An 11,408-nucleotide genomic window follows, 5' to 3' on the forward strand; every position below is an offset into this window, starting at 1 on the left:
ATCTTGATGCATTGAAATATGAAAATATCATAGCATAACAATGAGGGATAGATGCAGTAATCAGTTTCACAAAAAATCTTACGACAAAAGTTGAACGTAAGTCATGAAAAAAACCCCAGTATAATTCATGTCCAAAATCTTCCACCCCCAACTAATCCCCCTCAGAATCAAATGGTCGTCCCCTTAGTGTGGTTTATGTGAACAAAAATGATACATTTGAAGGTTTAAGTCCTTTAAATCTGAAACAATAAACTTCCAAAAAATCAAAAATATCAAAAAAATCAAAAGGAAGCTTTCTTCCGTTAATCATTATAGTGTGTAAAAATTTAAAATTACAGAAATTAGTGATAATTAATTGTTCAAATTCGTTAGCATGGTACCAGTTTTTAAAAATTCGTGTTCTCGAATCTAAATTATATTTTATGGAGTTCCTACAAAGGCATTTCGTGCCATTCTGCAACTTTTTAATTTTGTTTATCAGATTTTTCTTCTATAGCATAACACAGGTCACACCTGCAAACAAGGCAACTGATGGTATAGGCATGTTGTATCCGTAACTATACTCCAAATCCAGTAACCGATTTTTGTTTTCTCATATATATAGAGTGCGAGGAGGTCTTCTAACACGTTTTCTAGTTATTAAGAACTAGCGGTTAACTTATGTGTTTAAAGATATAGACAAGGTTTGTCTTTTTGCTGTGTATTTTAATCAAATATTTAACCTGCTACATGTAGTATGTGTTAAAAGATATAAACAAGATTGGTCTTTTTGCGTTTGAATTTCATCAAATAGCTTTCACTGTATAATCTTAGAACACGTATGACTGTTTGTAAGTAAGAATTTTTCATGTAAAACCGAAAAATCTGTAATTATATTCTCATAAAAGGGCAAATCCTGTAGTCATATACACACACATACCGCTGTCGTTCTACATCGTTCAATCCTTGTTAATTTCTTTCTTTCTAAACGATACTTTTAAGGGATATTTCATGCCCCATATATTTTTCAAATATGATAGTTCCTTTTTTCTTTCGTCAAATATCTCTTGAAAAATACAATACAGAAGGTGTTGACGAATGTCCCATAAAACTATTTTGACACTTTTTGAACCAACGATTAACTGTTTTTACCAAAAATATAGTTCAAAGGAATGAAAGAACATATCGTCGTTTAATCAATTTTTAAAAGAAGCATATGTTCTGAACATAAAGATTCTCAGCAAGATAACCATATACATAAAATTGCTAATAAGGAAAAGAAGAAGAAGAAGAAGAATATTTATTATTCCAATAAAGGGCCCTTGATCGGCAGCATAACATGTAGACATAAAACAATACATCATGATTTGTAACAGAAAAACACATATTTTTTTTTATACATTGAAATGAAACATTAAAAAGTTCAGGCATGTTATTATCTCCATTCTATATAAATCAGATACATTTAATTCCAGGCAGGACCATAACCATAAAATCATTACAATTATCATTGTTATTACATACATTAATTTACATTTCGTCTAACATCTAGACATGTAATAATATAGTTCCCTTAATATTTAAGTATACAGACAAATTATCATTAGTAAATAACCAAACAAATTTTGCCTCATTTGAGAGATATGAAAAATTAGGACAAATACTGTTCATCTCCCTGAAAAATATCTCCCTGTCATCTTTAAAATTGAGAATGGAAATGGGGAATGTGTCAAAGAGACAACAACCCGACCATAGAACAGACAACAGCAGAAGGTCACCAACAGGTCTTCAATGCAGCGAGAAATTCCCGCACCCGGAGGCGTCCTTCAGCTGGCCCCTAAACAAATATATATACTAGTTCAGTGATAATGAACGCCATACTAAACTCCAAATTGTTCACAAGAAACTAAAATTAAAAATAATACAAGACTAACAAAGGCTAGAGGCTCCTGACTTGGGACAGGCGCAAACATGCGGCGGGGTTAAACATGTTTATGAGATCTCAACCCTCCCCCTATACCTCTAGCCAATGTAGAAAAGTAAACGCATAACAATACGCACATTAAAATTCAGTTCAAGAGAAGTCCGAGTCTGATGTCAGAAGATGTAACCAAAGAAAATAAACAAAATGACAATTATACATAAATAACAACAGACTACTAGCAGTTAACTGACATGCCAGCTCCAGACTTCAATTAAACTGATTGAAAGATTATGTCTTCATCATATGAATATCAGGCACAATCCTTCCCGTTAGGGGTTTAGTATCATACCATCATAACATATATGAGAAGAACATAACCCGTGTCATGCCAACAACTGGTTTTTAAATAATTGTGTTTAGTGCCGATGCAAAGACCCTATAAGTGAATCAATATTAACGCCAAAATATGCAATCTTTAATGACCTGACAACAGTATCGTAACTATATCCCTTCTTAATAAGTCTATTTAAAGGTTTTGTTAGCTTCAGGGGTGAATACTGACATTTTTGTGCTTTATAAAGAATATTTCCATAAAAAATTGGATGTGAAATACCTGAACGTATAAGAAGTCTGCATGTTTAGCTATATTTACGAATGATGTCCTTATATCGATGATAAAAGTTAGTAAATGTTTTGACTAGTTTGTGATATCGAAAACCCTGGTGTAATATTTTTTTTGTATGCTTGACAACTAGTAATAAACAGAGAAGATATCGGTTGGCGGCGTGAAAATTGGTTTATGTCATCTTTTTCCCCTATTACTGAAGAATCATGATTAAGTGTTATTTTTCTTGTTTAGAAGACAAGCTGCATATATAATTGAATACCCTCCAATACATTACACAAAATCTGTACAAAACTGTCCAAAACAGATTAAGTAAACGGCCACTAGGATAACATATTTAGCCCTTAATATTATAGTTGTCATGGTCAACATGGTTAATCTAAAGTTGTATGATAAATGAGAAAACTTGCCGAAACGAAATGAATAAATTTGTTTTCCTGTGGCTAAAGTAACCGAAAAACTAGTGAAAATTTTGCGAAAATATCCGGGATGACCCATGGACCATATAAAAAATAAGGTGGATGAAAACACCAAAGCAACTTTCGAATTAAAATGATATCATATTATTCAAAAACTGATATTTGTCAATTCATATTACGTGTCTATGATAAAAACACGTATTGCATGGGTATTACTAAACAAAAATGTTTTAATTGTTTTTTACATTCACCTATCGGATCACTCTTTCTATTTTATTTAAAATGAGTAAGAAACGTAGCACAGACGAGTGAATGGGTAAGTAGTTTATATTCAACATAACAGCAAAAGAGGAAAGAAAAGCGAAGCCACAACTATTGAATAATATTATGTTGTAATAAAACAATTGTAGCCTTTTCGTATTGGTCAATACAGATTTTTTGCCTTTGTAAGAATCATGCAGGTTCCTGTTGATGGACGATTCATGACCCCTCTTCAAATATCTTTATATTTTGTTTGTGAAGAAGGTATGGTATGAAAATAAGTTTCATATATTTATTTTTTTCTTTTGAGCCTTGGTTGCCATGGTAACCATCCTAACAACATTTTGCCTAAATACGTGCAAAAGTAGCCTTTGAAAATTGAAAAATAAGGAATTTAAAGTACCATTGAAATAAAGTTAATCAATACAAACAATAAGCATTTTTACATTGTTGACAAACCAAACCCCAAACTATTCAAAAATGTTAAAATTTTGAATTTACATAATAGTTTGTTTCCATAGCAACCATGTTAAAATTCGAAAATAAAAAATCGCTTAATTTTATTTCCGTTTATCTCCAAAGACCAACAATACCATAACATGTCACTGACAAATTTTGACATATTATATATTCGTGAAATAAAGAGAAAGTCGTGCGTTTTTTTTTTCTTTAAAAAAATATAAAAATTGTCCATTTTTCACAAAAATCCAGATTGCCATACAGGTGAACAATCAAACATCTTGAACTTATTAAGCCAAAATCTTCCATTTATATGTGCAATTCTGACACACATTTGTTAATTTTAAACGAGAATATATGATTAATGAAGATATATTTGTACAAAATGAAAACTAATCACTCTGGGTATGGTGCATTCCCCTTTTTTTTTTGGAAAAAAAATCAGTTTTTTCAAAATTTAAAAATTTGTTGAAAAAAGTACGTGGTATTTAATTGTGCTTTCTTGTGAACATTTTGAACATTTAAGCATAACATTGCTTCTATGGTTGAGGGCATTAAATGTATCCCCTCCCCTTAATCTTAAATGTAAGATTTCTCAGAAATATGAAAAAAAATGTTAATGGTTACGCACAACCCATTGTCTTGCCTGGGACTGATGCTGTCAGTGAAAAGAGTAATGTTGAACTCCAAAAAAACATTTAAGTCTATATATAAAAGTAAGAAGATGTGTTATAATTGCCAATGAAACAACTCTCCACCAGAGACCAATTGACATAGAAATTAACAACCACAGGTCACTGTACGGCCTTCAACAATGAACATAACATGTTTATCAGTAAAACAAAACATAATGAACAAATTAAAAAAAAATATTTGCTCCGGATACTATATTCTTAAAATGGCTATGAATAAATTACAGTAACATTATAATGAAACTCATTGTTGGTTTGAAACAGATTATTGATACTTTAAAAACGTTAACCCTAGACTAAGATCCTCTAAACAAGCATGCACACCCTGAAATGTCTCGTAGGTTTTATTTATCATTGAATAACTGTTGAAACTCTGTTATATAAAGATTTTAATACAAGTATCATATTAACTTAACATCATCAATGTTCTAAGAAAATGGTCAGATGAACCATGCCAGACAGACATGTTCACCTTGCAATAATGCCATAGAACAAATATAGTAGTCCTATCGCTTATAGTATCGATAAACTGACATAATTACGAAAACTGATCATTGGCCAATGAACCATGAACCATGAAAGTAAGACCAAGGTCAGATGAAACCTGCCAGAAAGACATGCACACCTTTCAAGTGTTCCATACACAAAATAGAATGGCCCCATTGCTTATAGTAATTTTATCAAGCAGTCACTAAAAACCATGAAAATGAGATCAAGGACAATGGAAATATAAAGACGGAATCTTCGTAACATAAGGTATCTGCACACAAGGTATGAAGCATCAAGTGGGGGTGGGGGCGTGTTTCATTGGTCTCTTCTGTACATCTCTGGAATGTCTTTTGTTGAAGAGTAAAAAAAATGAATCTGGACCTCTCCTGGATATATTCTATAAAAGAAGCAATAAAACAAAAAATCAATTTGCTATCGAATAGAACATATATTTTAAACATTTTGGATGACAAATGAAAGTTACGATGATTTATTGCAGAAAATAAGATACGTCAATTCCGATTCGGTAGACACGACTGTAATAGTGTACTCTGTTTTGGCAATGATGTAATTATACAATAAGTGTAAAAACAAAGAAAATTGGTTGGAAGAAATCGCTGTGTTCGTGACATTTTTCTTTATGCTTTCCTTACTTATTTTTTTCCAAACAAATCCGACTTAAAGCTCCGACCATTTGATTTTCAGCAATAATCTTAAACTACAAGAATTTGTCAATGTTTGTCTGGTATATGATGGAAACGGACATCTTGTCTACCATTTTTTGTTAAATAACCAAACTAAATTATTTTTGTTTAAGGCAGAGATATCGCAGAGTTCTCAAAATATTTTTCCCTTGTGGTCCTTGAAGAAAATTTGCTGGTCATAACTATTATGTACTATTGCAAAATTTTGATGCTCTATAAAACCTAAGGACCACCATGTGCACAGATCATTCATGGAATTTCGCGAAATTTTATTAATTATTTTATTTACACACTTTTTCAAGCTCTTTTGCATTAGTAAGTTTTGTTATATATTAGAATAGAAATAACGGTTCTGTAGTTTCTTCTTCGATTTCAATTTAAACACAGCGAAATCGACAAACTGACAAATAAGTGTTTGCATAATGGTTTCGATACATGTAGATTTACATGGAAGGTAAATAATAACATTATGTGTACATAATCTGACTCTGCCCTTGTAAAAAACGAGAATTTTATTACAAGGCGAAAAGGCATTTCATTTTAGAATAGATGATATAACATGCAAAAATCATTTATTTTTGTCCCCCAAGAACGTGTTGCGGGGACATGGATATATCGGGAGTCCATCCGTCTGTCCTTCCATGTGTCCGTCCGTCCGTGTGTCCATCCGTCCGGTCTTCGTAGAGCTCTCACAGGTACAATTCTTGCTAGATTTTTATGAAACTAAATCCAGAAAAGCGCTTCGGACGCATGAAATTTTTAAACGTGTTGTTTTCAATTATTTTATACTATAGGTTAATATCAGCAATATCTCCGACAAGTTCTATAATGGTGGCTAATCAATTTTTTTTTTAAAGAGTTATGCCCCTTGGAAATATCAAATTTAAGGAAAATGGCCTCGTTTGAGCTCTCACGGGTACAATTCTTGCCAGATTTTTATACAACTTGTACTGTAAGTTAATATCGGCAAATCTCGGACAATTTCTATAATGATGGCCGATCGACTTTTTTAAAACGAGTTATGACCCTTGAAAATATTAAATTTATGGAAAATGGCTTCGTTAGCCCTCTCACGGGTACAATTCTTGCCAGATTTTTATAAAACTTATACTATAGGTTAATATCAGAAATATCTCGGAAAAAATTCTTTAATGGTGGCCGATCGACTTTTTTTAAAAGAGTTATGACCCTTGAAAATATTAAATTTATGAAAAATGGCATCGTTAGCGCTCTCAGAGGTACAATTCTTGCTTGATTTTTATAAAACTCATACTATAGGTTAATATAAACAATATCTCTAATAAGCTCTATAACGGGTAATTTTTTTTATAATAATATATAATAAGTAATGCCCTTGAAGGTCTGTTTGAAATATTTAGTATACAATAAAAAAACACTTTCTTGTCCCCCACGCACGCTTTTTATTTTATAAATTGTTTTTTAGTCTGTGATTAAAATCTTTCAATGATATCAATAAGGCCTGAATAATAATACCTTTTTCCACTAATTCTTCCTACCCTCAATAGATTTAAGTGCCAACCCTAAAATTAATTTTCATTTAAAAACAAGCACTAATTTATTCAAAAGTATTTTGAAAATACAATTCTTTGCATAGCTAATAACCCTATTTTTTCAGCATCATCATATTAGTAGAAACACAGGTATTATTTTTCATGCCTAGCTTCGTCAAATATTTATGGAATTCCATGAAACTTAAAAAAAAAGTTTTGTTCATTATAAAGAAAAAGGATCTAAAGAATTTTCTTTTACTTTCCCCATATCTTACATGTTATACTGGAAAATAGGCTTAATTTTTTATGTTAACATTCAGAAACAGATCAAAGAGTATAGGGTTAAATATTAAAAAAAAAACAATAATCTTGTTTCAAACTGTCATTGAGTTTCATGAAACTATTATTGAAGGTTGTTCGTAAAATAAAAATCATGATAAAAATGCTAAGTTTGTTTTTTTTAATTATTTATATTTAGATTACTATTTCAAACCTTATGGAAATTTTACTAAGCTTAAACAGAAGCTTCTTGAAAGTGATAGTCTCCTGAGCAAATATTTTTTTTAATGTGTTCATTATCATGATTATGTTTTGCTTTACTGCATGATAAACATGTTATGCTAATTGTTAAAGGCCGTACAGTGACCTATGGTTAAAATTTCTATATCATTTGGTCTTTGGTGGAGAGTTTTCTCATTGGCATTTTATAACACTTCTTCTTATTTTTATATATATACTTTGTTTTTTTTGGAATTCAACATTCCTCTTTTACAATGACAGCCTCAGTCTTAGGCAAGACAAAGGGTTGTGCGTAACCATTAACATTTTTTTTTCATATTTCTGAGAAATCTAATATCTAAAAAATAGGGGAAGGGGGTACATATTATTGCCCTCAACCATTGAAGAAATTTTATGCTTAAATTCTCAAAATGTTCACAATTAAATACCACCTTTTTTTTGGACAAATTTTATACTTTTGAAAAATTGATTTTTTTTTCCAAAATAAAGGGGGACGCACCATACCCAGAGTGAATAGTTTTCATTCTGTACCAATATATCTCCATCAATCATATTTTCTCGTTTATAATTAACAAATTTGTGTCAGAAATGCACATATAAATGGAAGATTTGGGCTTTTTTAAGTTCAAAATGTTTGATTATTCATCTGTTTGGCAATCTAAATTTTTTTCATGAATATATAATATGATGTCTTTCAAAATTTATCAGTAACATGTTATGGTATTGTTGGTCTTGGGAGATAAACAGAAATGAAATTTAGCAATTTTTGAATTTTTTTATTTTAGTGTTTTAACGTATTTTTAAATGGTTGCCATGGAAACAAACTAAAACATAAATTATAAATTTTAACATTTTTGAATAGTGTGGTGTTTTGTTTGTTAACAATGTAAAAATCCTTACTGTTTTTATTGATTGACTTAATTTCCATTGGACTTTAAATTCCTTTATTTTCAATTTTCCAAAGCTACTTTTTTCACCTATTCAGGCAAAATGTTGTTTTGATTGTTACCATGTCAACGCACATTATACAGGGAAAATAAAGACAAAATTTTACTTACTACCCAAGTTCTTATGATAAAGGGCAAAAACAAGTTACTTTTGTGACATGTCATGAATCACCCTCTGCATGATTACTGTATAGTACTGTTAACGAATTGTGTAATCAGTAAATATACTTTCACCAGGTCTACTGACCCCATCAAAAGACTTTTACTGTATAGTACTGTTAACGAATTGTGTAATCAGTAAATATACTTTCGCCAGGTCTACTGACCTCATCAAAAGACTTTTACTGTATAGTACTGTTAACGAATTGTGTAATCAGTAAATATACTTTCACCAGGTCTACTGACCCCATCAAAAGACTTTTACTGTATAGTACTGTTAACGAATTGTGTAATTTCATTGTGTAAAAATTCATCTTCTAAATATTGTGTCGTACTTTTTCCATCTACTTGTCTTCTGGATCACCATCTCAGCCATGTTTTTCATTGGATTTCGTTTGATCATTTTTGTTTTTATGTTTGTTTGCGATTTGATTGGTATTAAAGTCTGTGCATCATAATCCAGGTCTGATGATCAGATATGACCACATATTCTTAAAGTCTGAATCACCTTAATTTTTTGAATTTATTAGTAAGCCGTCTTTGTATCAAAAACTAAACAACATGGGAAAGATGCGTTTCTGGTCCGTATTTTAAAGTATGGCTATAGAATCAAAGCCAAAGAGAGATGTCCAAGCAGTTATGGATTAAAAACTTGTTTTGCCCTTTATTTAGCAGTTAATTCTCTTAACATGTACTAACAAGTAGAAGGTACGATTACCTAAATTGTTAGCTGAACCAGGAAATCATTATAACTTTGATACCATTGGAGGACCAACGCGGGAACAAATAAAATAAACTACAATGAAATAGAATATACCAGATAGATATTTTAGGAACATTTGACTGATTTTGTATTGCGTTTTATAAACTGCTCCCCTAATGAACCCCTTTTTACTTTTCAATGATAATATGGTTCTTCTAACAGTTAGTGGTAAATCTATAATAATGCAGATTTATATAACTATACCATATACTGTATGTGTATTACTATCAAGTTATTAACACTTTACCTACATCCTGTCGTTACTTACATTTTGGCATTGCTCAAGGTCGTGCTTTTCTCAAACTGCTCTCAAAGTCTTTACACTTAATCCGATGATGTCCTGAGTGATATTTGAGTCTGGGAAAAAATGGTTTATGTATTGTTTGAAAGGAAACCGAGTATTAAATTTCCTTACGAACCCGAGTTCACATATCAAAGTCTAAGCTTGTTTTTTCAATGTCAAAATCATTTAGAAATCGTTCAAGTACTGTCTTTTAAATAGGTTGTTTTTATAAAAATAAGAAGACGTGGTATGATTGCCAATGAGACAACTCTCCACAAGATACCAAATGACGCAGAAATTAACAACTATAGGTCACCGTACAGTCTTCAACAATGAACAAAGGTCATACCGCATAGTCAGCTATAAAAGGCCCCGAAATGACAAATGTAAAACATTTCAAACGAGAAAACTAACGGCCTTAGTTTATTTTTTATTATTATTTTTATGCATTATAAAACTTTTAAACTTCCGATTGTTTTGCTATTTTTTATAGTAGAAGATTTCAATAAGATGAACTACTTTGAGATTGAACCCAATAAACAAATATTAAAACGACAAATTTTCGCCCAACACTTTAATTTTATCACTAGACAAATGCAGCAGTATTATTACTCAACGTTGTCGAGTAAATAAGCCTTCAAACTACTGAATTCAGCAACCCTGAAAGCTTGGTATTGAGACTCGATGTTATTCTTCCATTTCATTTGCCACAAAGCCATAAAGCTACAAATCTTTTTTTTTCTCGAAAAGGCTTTGATATTCTTCAATTTCGACCGAACAAATATATGAGCAATAGTCTCTTTAGTGTAACCCTAGTACGTTTTTCTTCTTCAAAAACGTGGAACAGATGTTCTTTTCTATATGTTTGATCGTCTCTTGATCTATTTCAGTTTACCATCATTTAGGTAAATACAGTGTAACTCATAATAAAACGTGCGATCCATTGTCTTTCAAGATATCATTGTTAACATAAATAGCACACACGGAGAGGAACAGATTTATTTTACACTGAAACTGAGATCACATATTAAAGTTAAAATGTAGTTTTTGTCTCACCTGCGACGAAAGTCGCAGAATGCGAGACATAGGGATTACAATCCGGCGGCGGCGTAAATTATTTGTATTTAGCTTTATATTTCAGAGGGTAGCCCTTGAGGCTTCATTCTTTGTATACAGATGATTTATGTTACGAAGTTTCCGTCTCTCGTATGTCATTTGTCCTTGGCCTCATTTTTATGGTTCAGCGACTGCTTGAAAATAAGTTAAGTTTTTTTGTTATGTGAATTTCTCACTTATTATGAGTAATAGAATAATATTTGGTATATGGGTTCCTTGCAAGGTCTACATGTTCGTTAGACAGGGTTTATCTGACCTCGACCTCATTTTATGGATCAGTGATCAAGTTTAAAGTAACACGATTAGGTCCGTTTCTCAGTTACTATAAGAAGTTGGTCAAATATATTTTGTCCAAGGTTATGGTTGTCTTTCTGATATTGTTTTACATCTAAACCCTTGTTTTATTAATTTTGTATTTACATTGTCATAGATCAAATTTATTCGTTCAGTGTATGTTCACTTGTTTTTGTTAATGTCTTTTGATTGAGTTAAGCCATTGCAATTGATATTTTATAGTGTGTCATTCTATGTTGTGATGTTACACTATTGTTTCAGGTT

Source organism: Mytilus californianus, unplaced genomic scaffold (assembly GCF_021869535.1).
Source record: "Mytilus californianus isolate M0D057914Y unplaced genomic scaffold, xbMytCali1.0.p SCAF_2, whole genome shotgun sequence".
NCBI classification, from domain to species: Eukaryota; Metazoa; Mollusca; class Bivalvia; order Mytilida; family Mytilidae; genus Mytilus; species Mytilus californianus.